This window comes from Astyanax mexicanus, chromosome 5 (genome assembly GCF_023375975.1).
Source record: "Astyanax mexicanus isolate ESR-SI-001 chromosome 5, AstMex3_surface, whole genome shotgun sequence".
In the NCBI taxonomy this organism is placed as follows: Eukaryota; Metazoa; Chordata; class Actinopteri; order Characiformes; family Acestrorhamphidae; genus Astyanax; species Astyanax mexicanus.
In genome coordinates, this window is record NC_064412.1 from 39891579 (window position 1) to 39910907 (window position 19329).

Genomic DNA, 19329 nt, shown 5'->3' on the forward strand with positions numbered 1-19329 from the left:
ACAATAGAAGATAAAAAAAGGAACATTGTTGAGCCAAAATCTGATTCTGCTGGGTGTGCGGGCACATCAAGCAGCAGTATGTGTTCAGAGCTTTACGCTGGTGATTCCTGTATCTACTCTAACTGTAGATTAACCCTTATTTATAAACAGATACAAAAGGAATCTGAGGAGAATCTGTCAAAAATCATTCTACTACGGATGAGTCTGCATTCGAAAAGAGCCAGATTCTGGCAGAGAGGCACCTGGAATGATAATTTATTGAATTCTACAAACCAATCAGTGTGAAGTATAGGGAGAGGTATAGGGAGACATGTAGGTGATGATGTCAGAATGTAGTAAAGTTCTTGTAGCAAAGAACCATTTAGGTTTGGATATAGAGCAACTGCATTTTCTAATGAAGAACCTTAGAAGAAAAATTTTATAAGAATATATGAGCATAATTAATTCTTGAGACTTATAACAGTTCAGAACTGTACTGTAGAGGGAAAAACAGTGCTGTAATATGCATAAAGTAAAGTAAAGTAAAGTAAAATAAGAATGATACTATGCAGTAGAGCTGTGCGATATGACGATAAATATCGTGGGGATGATAGAAAAGTGTCTATCATGCTACTTTCGCTACTTTCGCAAAAAAAAGCTTCATAAGGTGGTTTTGCGACATGACGCTGCTTTACGTTATTTGACGGACACGCGCGGACGTTTACGTTATCAAACTCATAAGAGCTGAACAATAGAGACGCATTGTTCTTTTGAAAAGATTTGCTACTGCGTCTACCTCATCTGTTTTCATTTGATACATATATATTGCTGCACTAAAAGGTAGTAATTCTCATTTGTGAAAGTTGGGTTTAATGTCACTTTAAAATAAAGTTGGAAAAAAGTAAGCAATTATATTATTGTTTCATATTTTTCGAAGAGTAACTGAAAACATACTTAAATGTGGTATATCATGATATATATCGTTATCGTGACATATGATTTTTCCCATATTGCCCAGCACTACTATGCAGATTTGTTTGTTGTTTTCTCCGTAATATGTCTATGCAGTTGTCTGGTGTGCTAACAGTACTGATGATATACTATATCTATTTTGAGTAAAAATTAGGGAACAATTTACTCTGGAATTGAAGGTTATCTAGTGCTAAAATGAGGTAATTCCCAGGCTTGTTAAAAAGCCTGTTACTATGATTTATGCAAAATAAATCTAATTGTTAGGCAAAGTATGCCATTATTGTGGCAATTACTCAAATATTAGTAAAATAAAGCATTATTATGACATAGTTAGTAAAATGGTTGGGAATATAAGCTATTATTGTGTGAAAATTTGTCAAATAGTACGATAAAATAAGTATTTGTTTTGGGACAATTAGTCAAATTATTGTGAAAATAAAAGATAATTATTGCATAATCAGTCAAACTGTTCAGACAACAAACACAAAATAAATTATTATTAGGATTTAATCAGCCAGAATTGTGAGAACATTACTGTTCCAGGATAAAAGAACATATTATTTTACTCGTAAATGAGAGTTGACAAGAACTGCCAATCTGTATTAATTGTTCGAGTTGAATTGTTGCAACAAAGATTAAGAAATTTTCACTCTCACTATCACCTCTTACTCAGATACCAGTTTTGTTGTAGGAGAGACTGACAGAATATCATACAAAAATATATTATTTCTACCTCACTCAGGCATCTATGACTTTACAGCAGATCTGCTTTGTACAAAAGTCTGTCGACAACTTATCCAATACTTCTTCTGAAATCAAGAGTATTGCTGGGGAGTTTGTCCCTCTTTACTGCAGTAGAAGTCTAAAAAAAAAATTTATACTTTTTTGTGGGTTTTCATTAATTTGCCACATTTTTCACTACTGAATAAATTAAACTGCCTAAACATAAAATCTAAAAAATATTTATAGAACAAGTAACTATTGTAGTGTTCAAACAGACAAACCAAGAAAGCACAATGCATTTACCTCAGCATTGCTATCATCACTTTACACTTACTTTAGTACTTTACTTTCAGTGATTTTCAGTCATAAATGTACTTCTGCAGTGCTACTCATGTCACGTGTAGTGAAATTTACAAAGAAATGCAGCCAGTCTTTTAGTAAGTTAAAACGACTATTCTAGCCCTGAACAGTTCGCATCGTTCAGCCAGAAAACATTCTTTTTGAAAGAATAATAAACTGATAATGAGAGTGTTAAGTTAACTTAAACTTTTGTCAGCTCTCTCCCTTACTTCTCTGTATAAAGCAGTACTCTATTCTCTTGCCAAATTATCATCCCTAATCATATTACATCGTATTATACATCATCGTGTCTCTTGCGCATATTGTCATATTGTTTTAGTCAAGTAGCTAGGGGTGTGACGATATTTCTCGTCAAGCTTAAAACTGTCTTGCAGGGAAAAAAAATAGTGCAGTGTGGACTTTTTAAAAGGGATCTGGCAACACAGTAGTGATAGCAGCGAGTGTGGTGGCTGAGCAGTGAGAGCAGCTCTCAGCAGAAGAGGAAAATTCGGGCATTTGCATAGAAGATGCTTCTGCTACTTTTAAGTATGTCTGGCTGCATTTTGGCTCCAGTGGAAACAATAAATGGTAACAGAGTGACCAACAAGACACAAAGCATATGTAAATACTGTAAGTAAATCGTACACGTGACTGTTTCATAGGCAGCTGTACTAATCTCTTAGCTCTGTACTGTATTAAAAAAAATTTTCTGTCTCTGTTTGCACTTCAAGCATAGTCTTAATATGACTGGTTGTGGTTATGCATAGTTAAATTACAAGAGATTTAGGAGAAAAAAACATAAACCCTAGTCTTAATATGACTGGTTGTGGTTATGCATAGTTAAATTACAAGAGATTTAGGAGAAAAAAACATAAACCCTAGTCTTAATATGACTGGTTATGGTTATGAATAGTTAAATTACAGGAGATTTAGGAGAAAAAAACGCAAACCATAGGCTTGTGGTTTGCACTTATTGCTTGCGCTATATAAGACCTAGAAAAGTTTTATTTTTATTTTTTATTCTTATTTCTATTTCTAATAGAATCAATGTGTGAGAGAAACCAGTCTGTTAAGTTTGCGTTATATGATTTTGTCAAATAAAACTCTAGTTTTCAAGCTATTTTTCATTTTTGACGTTTTCTTAAAATGTTTTATTTTGAACCCAGTATCGTGTCTCATCTCGTCTTGTGATATTTGTGTCTCGTCACACCCCTACAAGTAGCCCAATGTTAGTTCAAACACAAAAGCGCTAACAGGTCCAGATATAGATATATGTTGAATCATCTGTATCTGATTAACAGCTCTGCAAAAAAAAATGATGATGTTTTTCCTTGATTTTACCAAATTGAAAACCTCTAAAATATAATCAAGAGGAAGATGGATGATCACAAGTCATCAAACCAAGCTGAACTGCTGGAATTTTTGCACCAGGAGTGGCATAAAGTTAATTTAAGTTAAGTAAATTTAAAAGCAGTGTGTAAGACTGGTGGAGGAGAACATGCCAAGATGCATGAAAACTGGGATTAGAAACCAGGGTTATTCCACCAAATACTGAGATTTCTGAACTCTTAAAACTTTATGAATATGAACTAGTTTTCTTTGCATTATTTGAGGTTTGAAAGCTCTGCGTCTTTTTTTGTTTCAGCCATTTCTCATTTTCTGCAAATAAATACTCTAAATGACAATATTTTTATTTGGAATTTGGGAGAAATGTTGTCTGTAGTTCATAGAATAAAACAACAATGTTCATTTTACTTAAAAATATAACTATAAATAGCAAAATCAGATAAACTGATTCAGAAACTAAAGTTATCTCAATTTTTTTTTCCAGAGCTGCATATCTAGATCACCAGAAATGGCACTTCACAGCTGTAATGGTTTTCGTGCAGGGCTATCAGTAGTCTGCAAGACACTCTGCTTTTCTGGAGACATTTCCTGTAGTCATTCGGCCTCACAGGGAGAACCATTTTACTGGATTTATCAGACAGCTTGGCTCGAAAAGACTTTTTACATTCATTTGCATGTAAAGTACAAAACAAGAAGCCAAAAGTACAAAAAGACCACACAGACCAGCAGCCAGTGAGATCCTTCAGCTCTTATTGAAACGTTAGCATTCAGAGCGAGAAGCTGGAAACTGCCAGTCAGGGTTACTCATTACCAGGCTTGGGTGAAGTGAAACTTATTTAGAAATGAACGGAACTTCTTAAAGTCTGAGAGCAGAAAAAAGTGGAAAGCGGTAACCTTGAATAAACTCATTTACCCATAAGCCTTACAAAAATCACATATATTCAAATAGTAATAGTATTCAAGGCCCAACCGTGTGAAACAACCGTAGCCTTTTAAAGTTAATTACTTCATTTCAGTGTTGAAGCAGAAATTAAAGCAGCACTTCAACATCATACAGAAGAAGATTCCAAGCAGAGGAGCTACTAATGGAAAGCACATCTGTTTTTTCATATATGTATTTATCTCTGAGGTTTTGTTACAAAGCACAGCTCTATTTCTGTCTCCGGTGCTCATCCTCCAAGCACAATAACAATGAGAAATACATTCAGATCTAGCTCAAGATGACCACAGAAGAGCATAGTCACTGTAGGGTATGTGTACCCAGGGGCCAGTTCAAGGCATTTGGCCAATTGCTTGGTTTGCTTGTGCTGTTGCAACGGGCCTGTGTTTACCTATACTGTAACAGGAAGCACTTTAAAACATTTATCTTCTGTCGGTAACTGTAGGAAGTTCTAAAAGAGTTCAGGTGCACATTGAGTTCTGACGTGATTTGGGCATCCGTGGTTTTATGTTTTTTAGATACAATCCCGGTTAGCACCCGAACATCCCTTTCAGACAGCTTCCTCTTACAGCGTCCACAGTTAATCCTGTTGGATGTGGTTGGTCCTTCTTGGTGGTATGCTGACTTTCCCCTGGATACCGTGGCTCTTGATACATCACAAAAACTTGATGTCTTAGTCACAGATGCGCCAGCAAGACGTGCACCAACAATTTGTCCTCTTTTGAACTCTGGTATGTCACCCATAATGTTGTGTGCATTGCAATATTTTAAACAAAACTGTGCTCTTACCCTGCTAACTGAACCTCCACACGCTGCTCTTACTGGTGCAATGTGCAATTAATGAAGACTGGCCACCAGGCTGCTTCAATTTAGCCATGAAACCTCCCACACTAAAATGACAGGTGGTTCAGTTTCATTGTCCAACCCCTGTATGTATCACATATCTTATGTCCAGAAGGCCTTCTGTCATGTGTAGGGTGCAATTTTATGCAATGCCAGATCATCTTTGGTGTTCTTTACAGGCACATTCACAGCTCAACTTTGTGTTAACATGGTCCTGAAACCAGTGGCCCTGAATATTTAAAATGCACATTACGGTTCGATATTCCAACAGGACAATGCTCGCTCACACAGACAGCTTGCCTTAAAGACACAGATGCTACGGCATGGCCATCCGCATCAGCAGACTTATCCCAGATCCTATGTCCGACTGTCAATGTGCGGGAACGCTATTAACACTCCACCCCTACCACAAAATCTGAGTGAGAATATTCAAACTCTCTTTATTATCACAGGACAACATTAAGAACCTCTACAACTCCATGCAGAGATGTCTGGTATGTTGTGTTACACATGTATTATACACTCCTTCTGTATCTGTGTAGCTTAATAAATATTGTCCGTATCAAGCATTTTATGTTTAGGTATTCAGCATTTATTGTTTCTGGTACCCTTTATCTTCCTTCTGAAAAGCACTGCAATCCCACACTTCCTTCTGGGTGTAAATATTTTTTTATACATGTCAAACATTTTTGGTAAGCTCTTACTGCTTTTTTTTAGACATGCCTAATGATAAAGACCATAACTGGTGGAGTCAGGCTACAATTGTCCATTTGAACAGACATGCTAAAATATTACATCACAATAATGTGCATGTGATTTCTGCCACTCACCCACCCTGACTTTGGGTGACAAATGCATTACATTTGGAAAACTATCCAGTGTTACTTCCCTCCATTTGTACTGACCTCAGACTTTAGGAAGTTTTTTTTTTTTTTTCCGTAAAAAATTTAAGCAAGTTTCACTTCATCCAGGCTTGGTAATGAATAATAATCACAACTGTAATCTCATTACATTGCTGAGCCAGCTACATACACCCACACACAAATGAAAATATTGAATCATGGTAAGAAAAGCAAGCTCCTGAGACAGCAGCAGGATGACCATTATCCTGTTGAAAGAGAACACCACAGTGTACGTTCAGAAAAGGTAGGGCCACTGGTTAAAGAACCATATTAACATAACTTGGAGCTGTTAAAGTGCCTGTAATAAAGATAAAAGGTTATCTGGCATTGTACAAAATTGAGGGAAAACGATAGGATTTTGGCTCTTGCTCATGAATATTCATACATGCAAACATATCACCTCTGGCTGGCTAACAGCAATGCGATGCAGCGAGACAGACAACAGCTAGAAACATTTTAAAATAAAGACATTTTTACACTAATAACGGTCTTTGTAATGTCATATGTTACACTTTTGAACATGTGTAATGCCCTGCTTGTTACACCTTAGCCTGTGTCTGTCCAGTGTCTTTCCTTTTTTGGTTCCTTCCTGCTCCTGTCCTCTGTTCTCTTGTTTTGTTTACCTGTCATGTTTCCCAGCCATGTGCTACTGTGTTTTGGTCATGTCTCCGCCTTAGCCCCGCCTTGTCATCTGTAACCCCTCCTGTCTCATTTGTAACTCTGCCCCCCTCATTACGTCCACAGGTGTCCCTAGTGTGTGCCTGTGTATAAATTGTGTTCATCTGTTTTGTTTAGCCACAGACCTGCTGTGTTTGTCCTCAGTGTTTCAGGTTTGCTTCATTTAGTTTGTTTCTTTGTTTGCTTAGTTTGCTTGTTTGGTTCAGTATTTTAGTTTATCCTCTGTTTCATAGTGTTTTGTTTTAGTTACCTTTTCTTTTTATACTCCCTAGTGTTCTTTTCTTTGTTAGTTTAAATATGGATAATAAAAAAAGACTTGCATTTGCATCCTGCCTCCTCCTCTACGTTACACTGCTAAGTGCAGTTCAGCCACTGAACTAGTCTTAGAGTCTCTGTAAAACACAAAATTCACCGGAGATCCTATGTAAACCCTTGTAAAAGGTTCTAAAAATACACCTACCTATCTCAATTGTACTTCAGTGTTCCATAGACAAATTCTAACAATTTGTTCCTTAGCTCTGAATTACTGTGCAAAGTACATAACACTGATGTGTTACTTACACAAATAACAAAGAAACGAACTGCCATGCTGTTCCTAGCGCTGTTAGTTAGCTCCTGTCTGAATATTTTCTATTTCTAGCTACTGCAGTCAATGGAGGTTAAGGAATAGTTTCATGTGCAGCATCCATATACAACTCTCAATAGAGAGATCTATTGTATTTCACAAAGAACAAGAAAAAGTGGATTTTAGCAGAAGGACATCTTTAAAAACAGAATATTTAAGCCTAATTCACAATGTGACCTCACCTCATGTAGTCTCACTAGTGTAAGCTTAGACTCAGGAGGGACATCCTCAGATTATTCCAATCAACACATTCACATCAGCATCATAAAACATCCTATGCTAATGTGTTTCAGTGTGTACAGAGCCCTTGCGTGCATGCAAATCAAGGCCTGGTAATTATGCACATACACTCCTTTCTATAGCGATGAAGTCAACAAGAACAGGTAGTTATAGGATTATATACAGTACTGTTTTCAAACAATACTGGTAATAATAAAATATCTGTGTTTTTAATGCTTTTTAATTTTTAATTCTTTATTTACAGGGCTGATCTGTGTGTACACCGGCTGACTGAAGCAGCTAGAGAGGAAGTCGCTGTGTCTTTGAGGGAAGAACAAGACGAGACTGACAACTTCAGCCGAGGCCATTAAGCCAGTCAAGGAATGACTGGAATCTAATTGTGCCATTCTGTGATTACCCTGTTCAAGGGCACCCTCACTCCCAGAGACATATCGTCAGCAGTGCTCACACAAACAGCGCCAGGTCTGGACCACAGCTGGACTGGAGCCTCCAATCTGGGTCAGAGCGTTCGTTCACAATACAAAGAAAAAAAAAACTGCTGAAGAAAGCATCATCAGTCTGAAAGTGGGAACTTGAACTGAAGCTTAAAAGGAACTTCTGGAAAAAAAAAAAAAAAAAACTTGACTCAGTGAACACTGACCACAGGCATTTTAAAGGCTGTGCAGATTCTCGTAGAGTGGTTGCAAATGAATAAAATGTAGTCCATCTAGGGCTCTGCAATATATTGTAAAAAGCGACATATTTGAAACTGTTGAATACAAGACATACAAAACAAATGATGTGCAAAATTAAGAGAACAGAATAATAAAAACGGTGTTTTGGTGTTATAAATAAATAAATAAAGAACCTGAATAATTAACATATTCATTGTTAAGGTTTTGATCATATTGTATATTGAGATACAAGTTTTTTGTCATATCACCCAGCCCTACATTCCTCACACAGCCATGGCTTAAGCAAGCAAACTTAAAGAAAGCAATTGTGTTCATGTAACATACTGTATTTTACCGATCATGGAAAAGAAATATGTAAATATATGTTCATGTGTTTGTTTATATTGCCGCTGTCCAAAGAAAAACACGTATCTCCAAAATAGTAGCTCTACACTCAAATCCATTTCAAAACTTTCAATGAAAGCCAATGTATGATGATATGTTTTATTTCAAGTCATTCATCAACACATACATTGTTCCAAAGATGTAGTAGACTAGGTACTATGACTGACAGTGCCGTGCACTCTAAATAGTAGTGTTGTATTATGTTAGATCCCACTGTTCTGATTGGATAAAAATAAACTTTTTCTTTACTCAGATTTTATAAATATACATATATATTGTGTTTGTTTGTACTATAACAGTCTTCTACAATTTGTGTATGTATTGTCTTGTTTTCAGTATCGCAGTATATATTATGATATATTGGATTGTATACCTGTATCGTAATACTTATTGTATCGCCAAGGTCTTTCCAATACACAGCCTTGGATTTAACACTGGTAAATATATTTGTTTTAAAATCATTTTTGTACATTTACAAATATAATAATGCTTGATGGCACAGTGTTGCCCTTGCCAACAAACCCCTTTTTTGTGACGAAGACATATATATATATATATATATATATATATATATATATATATATATATATATATATATATATATATATATTCACAAGTCTATTAATTAAAATCAGTGAGAGGAATTAGGTTTAACATTTCCTCTGGAGGTGGAGTAATCTTTTTCTGTAATCGAAGCCACATGTAATACAATGCCAGTAATTAATAAGATGAATCTAATGTTATAACATTTTAAATTGAAATACATTTAAGAGAAAATGATGAAATATGTATATGTGCATCAATATGTAAAAAAAACATATTATGCAGTCAGATCTTTTAAAGCAGTGCTTATTTTTTTCTTTCAAATACAATAAATTGAATGCCACAGAGGGTTAAATAAATACATATACAGTCACTTAAAAATAAGTTTCTTTGATTTTACCAAATTGAAAACCTCTGGAATATAAATCAAGAGAAGATGGATCTCAAGCCATCAAACCAAGCTAAACTGCTTGAAATTTGCACCAATAGTGGCATAAGGTCACCTAAAAGCAGTGTGTAAGACTGGTGGAGGAGAACATCCTAAGATGCATTAAAACTGTGATTTTAAACCAGGGTTATTCCACCAAACATTGATTTCTGAACTCTTGTTTTTTTGCATTATTTGAGGTCTGAAAGCTCTGCATCTTTTTTGTTATTTCAGACATTTCTCATTTTCTATCAAATAAATGCTCTAAATGACAATATTTTTATTTAGAATTTGGGAGAAATGTTGTCTGTAGTTTATAGAATAAAACAAAAATGTTGATTTTACGCAAACATACACATATAAATAGCAAAAATTCATAGAAACTGATTCAGAAACTGAAGTGGTCTCTTAATTTTTTTCCAGAGCTGTACATATTATTTTTTCCCATATGGGCATCTCTCTCTCTCTCTCTTTCTCTCTCTCTCTCTCTCTAACATAATAAATATGTCAGTGCTAAATCAATGCTCTCAGTGTTAAATTACATTTTATCACACACAGTATTAATTTAACGATAAATTAACTGCTTTAACACTTTAACACACATTTACTGAACATGAACCTCCCGCTGGCTCGTTGTGTTACTGACGTTTCTGGCACTTGAAACTGTCACCAATACAAAACTACCACATCCATAATCAGCCCCCGAACAGCGGGCCGTCTCAGCTCAGCCTGCCGGCACCGCTCTTCACTGCTCCGGCCCCGGAAACTGCCCCACTCCGCCCAGCGGAACTTTACCCAGCGCGACCCAAACAAACCCTCCGAGCCAGGAGCCCGGAGCCCGGAGGCGGACCGGTTTACCCTCCGGCGCTCCGTCTAAACCCTTCAAACCACAGATAAACACACAGATAAACACAAACCCAGCCTGTAACTCACCGGAACCGACGCGTTCCTGCCGTATTCCCGGTAAACCCGCGCGGCTCCGTGCGCGTCCGCTCGCGCTGCCGTTACCGGACTGCTTTACTCCGCTTTACTCGAGCTGCTTAAAAAGTTTAGTGACGTCAGTGGAGCGTTCAAAACGGCGCGTTTCTACTGGAATGCGCAGCCTGCTGTTCACTTAAAGCGCTCGCGCTGCACATCTGCACAGAACAGCACAGGGAGGTGATCCAGATGTTCCTGCAGCGGTGCACTCTAAATAAATAAAGAGATCACCTACTGCACAGCACGAGACCTGTACATTCCAGAGGAGATGTGGCTAAAACTGGAAACATTATTATTATTAGATTAAATGCAAGTAACACGTTTAATTTTGTATTTTTTAAACTTTGTGTCGTTTTTGACATCCATTTCTATGCATGTTCAGCTGCGGAAAGACCCTATACAGCGCCTTGTTACATTTACTTCATCTAGTAGGGGTGGCTTAGAAGGTCAGAAGGGCACACATGGGCAATCAATTGGCACTTTGCCAAAGCTTTTGAAATCATGCGGGCACCAGTGTGCCACCCCAGTGTGATCTTACTTTAAACACTACTCCACAGAGAGAGTAGAGTCCTGGTCTGAAATTCCAAATATCTGCACCAACCTCCACGAAATAGGATTACTGTATAATCCCTGCTAAAACAATTCACCTCAGTACTTACTTTAGCTGATATCTGATTGCAGATGGTGTAAACTGGTGTTTGATAATCAAGACCTAAGGTAGTCAAACATCTTAAGAATATATATATATATATATATATATATATATATATATATATATATATATATATATATATATATATATATATATATATATACCATAGACTGTATATAAAGATGGACGCCGTGTCGCCGTTCCCATTCATTCAATGAAAATGAAGCCAAAATCTTCCTCCATTTTGGCGATTCAGAGACCAGAGTCTGCGCAGTAGAGACCAGAGGAGGGAGAAAGGCTGTGGAGAGACCGCCTACTCATTTAAATAACCCCGCCCCTGAGGGCTGCCTCGCGGTCACAGACTGCAGAGCGGGGCGGAGCGGAGCTGACGGTCTGTTATTGGTCCCGCCCATAAGCAGCCCTTTTACCATAACCACACCTTTTTTGAATAGAGCCGAATAAAGTTTTAAAAACCGAATTCTGTGGGGATATAAAAATGTGACAATATAAGCAGAGGTTACACCAGCTGTTGCATTTAAATAATGGAGGTAGAATTACAGTATATTAGAAAAAAACGTGATTGAAAGTTGTCTGTTTTGCCATTGAAACCTATGGGGATGGGTGGAGTTACACAGCTTTCTGCAGCCGAACAGCAGGGGGCGCCCGACCTGTGGTGGCTTCACTTTTAAGAGACGATGCTCTGTCCAGCTATATACAGTCTATGATATATACATATATTCATGTGTTATATTCATGTGTTACCTGATTTGAAAATTCCCATCTATGCTGATGGCCAGATTTGTTTGCAAACTTGCTAACGAGGAATAGCAGCCTTGAATAGCTTATAATGGGCTAATAGGCACATATGGTAACACCGCTTTCTCTGGCCTGTGATTGTTCTGACTAATCAGTGGCTGATGGAACAATTAGCGGAAGATGCTGCTCACCTGTGTTTGTGTAATGTATAATCTCTGTGCATCTGCACATGTTGATTACCAGCATAACAAACCCCCCCCCCCCCTCGTTAGATGTAGTGCATAATCAATGGTGTGTGCTGTGCCAACAGAATCCACAATCTGGATCCCATTTGCCAGCCATGATTTGTTTGCAGGCACTTTAATAACCGTCCCTCGGTTGAGCGGGATTTGTTCACTGGGGTAGAATGGCACAAATGGGTTGAGTGCAGCCCAGCCAGCTGGATTATGTTCCATCTTTTATTATCAGCTTAAACGATAATCTGCTGCTTTCTTAAAGCGTTTTTCTGGAACACTGCAGAAATGTATCCCAAGACTTCAAAACATAGAGAGAAAAGAGATTGCTGCTGGGGTCAAATACCAGTCTAAAACACTCAGCACAAGGTTTTTATACACAGTCTAGTAAGAATATTATGTGCAGGACACTTTGTAGTTCTATAGTTACAGACTGTAGTCTTGTATCTGTTTCTCTGTATACTTTATTATTCTCTTTTCACCTTGTTTTTCAATAATCAGGACCCCACAGTAGAGAGAGAGACCACCACAGATCAGCTATTATTTGGCTGGTGGGTCATTATTCTCAGCCCTGCAGTAACTCTGGCATGGAGGTGTGAATTAGTGTGTGTTGTACTGGTGGTAGGAGTGGTTTAGGTACAGCGGTGCTGCTGGAGTTTTTAAATGCTGTGTTCACTCACTTTGATTACCACTCATCTATTGCTGCACAGTTTGTGTTGTTCAGTCCAGTGACTAGTCCTTTATCAGAACAGCTCAACACAGAGATCAGTGTACCAGGTGTAAACGTGTGTAAACAAGTTACCCAATCTAATATATTCATTTAGGGGCCTAAAATATGTAAATTTAGAATTAAACAACTTTCAAAGAAATTCAGTGTTCCTAAACAACAAAGATGCTGTTGTTATTTGCCCTTTGTTTTTTTGTTTGAACTTATTATTAAATTATTATTCATTTTTCTGATCAATTTTTTATTTTTTACATTCCTGCTGCACAGCAGGTGTTCAGCTTTACATTGTAGAACGTTCTTAATTAAACACATCTAAGGATGCTTTGTGTTTGGGGAATTCTCATGATAAATCCCAAATCAAACAGAAGCTGTGAGCAACTCTCTGATTAACCAGAAACACAGCTGAAGGAAAACAGAATCACGCTTCAGTTCACTCACTCTATTAATATCAAACAGTGGGTGAATGTATGGCTTTATGTATGTATATATTTATATATATATCACATTAGATACGCATACTAAGCTGAAAATATGTGCAAAATACAGCACACAATTACACATATTTATAGTCTTAATATGTATGTGGATAAATGTAATAATGTGTGAGTGAGCTTGGTAAATTCATTTTTTAAGAATTCTTGGTCATTTCACATTAAATGTATTAAATTGTGAATCAAGTACTGCAGTCATTGTGTTAATGCACAACACTTTAAAATAAGTCTCCTTTATAAAGGGTTTATAAATAGTTTATAAAGTATTTACTAATTAGGTTATAGACCATTAATAAGCAGTTACAACATATACATAGGAAAGACCACATTTGTTTATACTGTTAAACCACAGATCTTACTTTGTCTTTTCCATCAATGCTCATTATCATTTCTGTTAATAACTTTATTCATTTTATTATAATAACATATTAAAGGACTAAAATGACTTTCTATATTATTTTACTAGATATGTTAAAAAAGTAATTGCTACTGTTGTTCTTTCTATTTTTGTGATTATTACGTGCTTACGCATTTATAACTAAATTTATAACCTTGAATAAACCATTTATAAACCCTTTATAAAGCACCTTTATTTTAAAGCTTTACAGATATTTCTAAATATTGATTTAATAACTCTCACACTCTGTCACCCCCTTCTCTTCTCTGTTCTTTTCTTCTGTACTCTATTCTTTTTACTCTATTCTATTTTCTTCTACTCTAATCTTTGTTTACCTACTTTATTTTTTCTATACTCTGTTCTAATGTACCATAGTCTATTCTATTCTATTGTACTCTAGTATATTGTACTTTATTCTATTGTATTCTAGTATTGTATTGTATATAGCATTATAATATTGTACTCTAAATTACTCTACATTCATCTATTCTATTAAATGCTAGTTTACTCTGTTCTATTCTACTCTAATTTATTCTAGTATGTGCTATTCTACTGTTGTTTTCTACACTATTTAATTCTATTCTATTTTATACTATTCTAGTCTACTTTTATATTTACTTTACTTTATTGTATTTTATTCTTTTCTAAGTGAGCCGTTCACTGGAAACTAAGCTGCAGCCTGTTAGACAATAAATAATTATTTTCATAATAACACAAAAACAACTCATTTACATGGATTTTCCTGCAGCGGTTGAGTTTTGGGTTGAGCCGACTTAGGGAAACTACTGCATGACATGTGTGAGTGTGTACATCCCATAAAAAAAAGACTGGAAACATATACGCATTGGATTGTGAATATTTAAAATATGAATGAGTTTTTTCAGCTTTGTCTATCTTGTACAAACAAACATCATTTATTCCACACCACACTGAATCCACTGGTGGGCTTCTTTTTAAGAAGAGCACCTAAAGGTGAATCCTACACAGCACTGTGCCTCATTTACTCTACTGAAAAGGGCACCTTTGGGCAGAGATGCATAGTAACCAAGTAGAACTACTACACTACTGTACTTGAGTACTAAAATGCTGTATCTGTGTCTACTGGAGTATTATTTTATTACTTTTACTCCACTACATATTTTGGATTAATTTAATACTTTTACTCTTATATTTGCTAATTTTTATCCATTGCATTGTTACAATTATGAAAATGTTAGGAATACATACATTATCACTAAAGCCAGAGCGGTAGATGCTCCGCATTGTCACTGGGTTTGATGAAGCTGCTCATCACTGAGTAAATCAAGCATCTGTCTTTCACTCTGAGAACTTAACACTGCTTTCTGTAATAATGATATAACACATTTAGTAAGGGTGGCATAGAGGACATTTCATAACAGCAGAATTTAGCTCTACTTTAATTTGCTCTACTCTGTTCTAATACACCCTACTCTCTTCTGTCTTTTGTGGCAGGATCGCATCGCCATTCAAAAATGTAGCGATGTGCATCGTAGTACACAGTACTGTACTTTTACATGCAGTACTTGAGTAGTAAAGTTTTTAATAAATTCTTGCAATACTTAGTTACTTAAGTGTGGAGCTTATAGAATACTTCAGCTTCTACTGAAGTCACATGTTAAATAGAGCTCTTGTACTTTAAGTCTGGGTCTCTAGTACTTCATCTCTGTCTTTGGTACACTCTTTAGTAAGGGTGGCATAGAGGACACTTACTAACAGCACAATTTGTCACTATAACAGGAAAAATGTCTTGATATTGAGGCACATCATATTTTATTGCAAGAAGGGGCACCCTAGCGGGCACTCTTTCACTTTTTTCTCCACAAGAAGAGCAGCCAATCGGGCACTATGTAGTGTTGTAAAACCTGAGCCGAGCTTGTTCTCAAGACAATGAATGAGCGGTGTCTGTCTCGCCTTGGAGAGAGGTGGACTCAGAATGGGTGAGAAATCAGCTTAAGTAACAGCTTAACTCTTATAGAGCCTCTGAACCCTTAATCATATTTTTTTTTCCATGAATAGCTAAAATGTGTTTCTTTGAAGTTGTAAAACATATCAGTTCTGCTTAGAACATTAAAAAACCTTTCCTAACCTTTAAACACACTATTACTGTGGTCATTTTCTGTCATATCCTTGTCCTGTTCCCTGTCGTCTCTGTTCTGTGCTCTCGTTTCTCTGTGTTTGTTTACCTTTTCCTCCGTCGTGCCTGTAATTTCTCCACGTGGCCCTGTGTGTTCCTCCTGTGTCTATTCCTTAACTGTTTTAACCTGTGCTTATTTGTTTCATTTGTAGCTCCGCCCCCTCATTACCAGACCTCAGGTGTTACCCGTTTCCTTTTCGGACTTGTGTGTATATATTTAAGCCCATGTGTCTTCAGTGTTAGTTTGTTGGTTCTTGTACGTTTTTAGCATCTGTCCTAGCTGCATTCATGCTCTGATTGTTCTCGAAGTTCCTGTTTTTTGGTTTATTGTTTCCAGTGTTGGGCACGTTACGTTGAAAAAGTAATTAGTTATAGTTACTAGTTCTCCAAAAAAAAGTAACTGAGTTAGTACTAACTTACTCCACTATAAAAGTAACTAGTTACCAGTAAAAGTAACTATTGCGTTACTTTTGTGTGCTGCATTCATTGGTTGAAAAAAAATCCTGTAACTTCTCCAAGATGGATGGTTCGGGTCAACGGCCTCAGGTAAAATGATTTATTACTGATATATGTATTCATATTAGTTTATATGATGTTCTGTGGAATAATTATAATGGTTTATACAATATATATTGTGGTATTACGAATGTGAAACAGATCTAGAGACTGTTACCTAACTAACAAAGCCAAACTGCCGTGTCAGAATGCCGGTGTTCCTCTATTGAGACTGGACATCTAGCTCTGAGCTGATAATGCAATAGTAAAAACAACACACAAAAAAACATTTTTTTAATCTAATTTGGAGTTTACTAAGTAAACTTTGATTTCTAAATAATTTTAAGCAAGGATATTATATTTTATTATTTTTAGAGCAACATATTTCAGCTATTAATGTAAAAATGTCTTGCAGTTAATATTTAAGTTTCATTGCGTTTTTTAACAATAGGAATTCAGAGCACGCGGCATTATGAACTTAATTGGTCAAATCCTGTTGCCACGTCTGATTGGCTGGAGACATTTGGCAGCTTTTTTGCACTGAAAAGCTCAGCGTTGGAGCAGGGAGCGCTCAGTGAGGACACAGGGGGAAGTTGAGTGCGCTCGCACACTCTCAAAAAATTGAGAACAGACAGATAGCACACGAGGATGATATATCCGAGAGCGCGCACGCAGATTCGTACAAGAGGAGAGTTAATCTGAGAGAGAGCATGGTAAGTTTGTGTGAGTACAACTATATATTTTACACGTGAGCAAATAAAATCCGTGAGCGCTGCATGAAATAGGCTCTTGCATTCAAAAACTTCGCTCTTGACTATTGGCAGTAAAATGGCACCATAATCCTCCCCTCCCTTGTGACACACACACACACACACACTTTGTCTGTATGCGCGAAGTTAAAAAAAAAAAGTTAATTGAGCTGCTAAAGTAACGTGCAGTAACATGGTGTCTGAAATGGTAACGGCGTCATAGTTACAGTCAGAGTAATTCATTAGATTACTCGTTACTGAAAAAAGTAACGCCGTTATTCCCATCACTGATCGTTTCCTTGTTTCTTGTGGTTATTAAGGATTACTTGTGTTTGCGTCCATTCTCTGCGTCCTTACTTGTGGCAACCGTGACATTTCACCCTCTGCAGCGCCCTCTCAGGTTCAACTGTGCTATAGGCGTGGATGATGTATCCGTGTACTTTGGTATGCAGACAAATCACAATATGCAGATCAGTCAATCGGTAATACTGCCCCCCCTGCTGACGTCCAACCATCTGGGTCTCATCACTGTCTCATCAGAGTCAAACTGCTACTGCTGCTGCAGCTCAGCCAATCAGCTCTCCCTCCTGCCCTGCCTCTAAACCCATACATCACCCAGTGCCCCTCCCAAACTACCCCTCCCATTTTTTAGCCTTTTTCAAATTTGAGCTGAGGGTGGAGTCAGCAAAATTCAGGGGGTTAAGTGCCTCTTAAAACTCATGGGACTCTGCATACATCTTTGGTTTCCATATAACTTATAGCCTATAATTTAACATAGTAAATGTCAGAATACTGACTAGTTAGTGGACCTACATGTTCCTTCCCTGCAATGGTGTACAGTACCAGTTAAGAGTTAAAAGACATCCTAAATTTAGTGTTTTTTCATTATTTTAAAATGTTCTACATTGTAGATTAATATTAAAGTCACTATAAATATTAAGAAAAACACATGGAATTATTTAATAAATAAAAATCTGTTCAACAAACTAGAAAAATGTTTTATATTTTTGATTATTTTAAGTAGCACCTCTTGCTTAGATGACAGTTTTGAACATCTTGGCTGGATTTTCTCAGTCAGCTTTATGAGGTAGGGTCACCTGGAATGGTTTTCAGTTAACAGCTGTGCTGAACTTGTCAAGAGTTAACTACTTGGATTTCTTGCCTCTAAATGTGTTTTAGAGCATCAGTTGTAAAGTTGTGAAGAGGTAGAGTTGGTATACAGTGAATAGCTCTATTTGAGTAATGTTCTAATTCATATTATGGCAAGAAATACTCAACTAAGTGAAGAAAGAAATATCAAGATCTTTAAAATTATCTTCAAGTGCAGTTGCAAAGACCATCAAAAACATTATGATGAAACTGGCTCTCATCAGGACCGCCCCAGGAAAAGAAGATCAAGAGTTACCTCTGTTGCACAGGATAAGTTCATTAAAGTTACCAGCCTTAGAAACCACAAGTTAACAGCTCCCCAGATAAGAGCACCTAAATCATTCACAGAGTATTTTTGGTTTGTTCAACATTTTTAAGTTACTACATGATTTCTTATGTGTTCCTTTATATTCTGGATGACTTCAATATTGTTTTACAATGCCCCCCTACCTTGAGTCTGCATGTGAATTCCAATGAAGTCCAGTCCAAGACAAACATGCCTTCATTAAGACCAGTTGCCTCATAAACAAGTTCATTAGAGAACAAAATGACTCGCACTCTCATTTACTCCTCTATAATTTACTCTTAGAGACACTGACTACTGTTAGATTATCACACTGAATGTAGAGTATAAATCTATAGCCATGAATATTTAATTTACACATGATTTGTCATGGAATACTTTCCTGTAAGGGTTTTTTTTTTGGGTCGATTTTGCAGCGTCTTCATTACCCTGGGAAGATGTGCGGTCAATGCGTCAGGGCCTGATAATAAACAGTTGCACAGTGATCATTAGATGTAAGCAATTTTTAAATAATTTAGTATATGCATGTTCACTAGATTATGCCACAGAAAAAAGGTGCAGCACGTGGGTCCAAATTCTGTACACAGTAAAAATGAAAGAGAGAAAAATACAAATTTCAAAGCAACA

The 19329-nt window shown here is 36.7% G+C and overlaps 1 protein-coding gene across 3 annotated transcripts in view; it reads right to left on the reverse strand.

The window, feature by feature from the left end:
- Positions 1-10671, reverse strand: part of gulp1b (GULP PTB domain containing engulfment adaptor 1b) — a 125626-nt gene extending 114955 nt beyond the window's left edge. For 2 of the 3 annotated variants that reach the window (XM_049479333.1, XM_007248802.3), the window contains exon 1: positions 10550-10671. The gene's annotated coding sequence lies outside the window, so the exon portion shown is untranslated. The remainder of the gene's footprint in view (positions 1-10549) is intronic. The other variant, XM_007248805.3, reaches the window with a different exon arrangement.
- Between the last annotated feature and the right edge of the window lie 8658 nt (positions 10672-19329).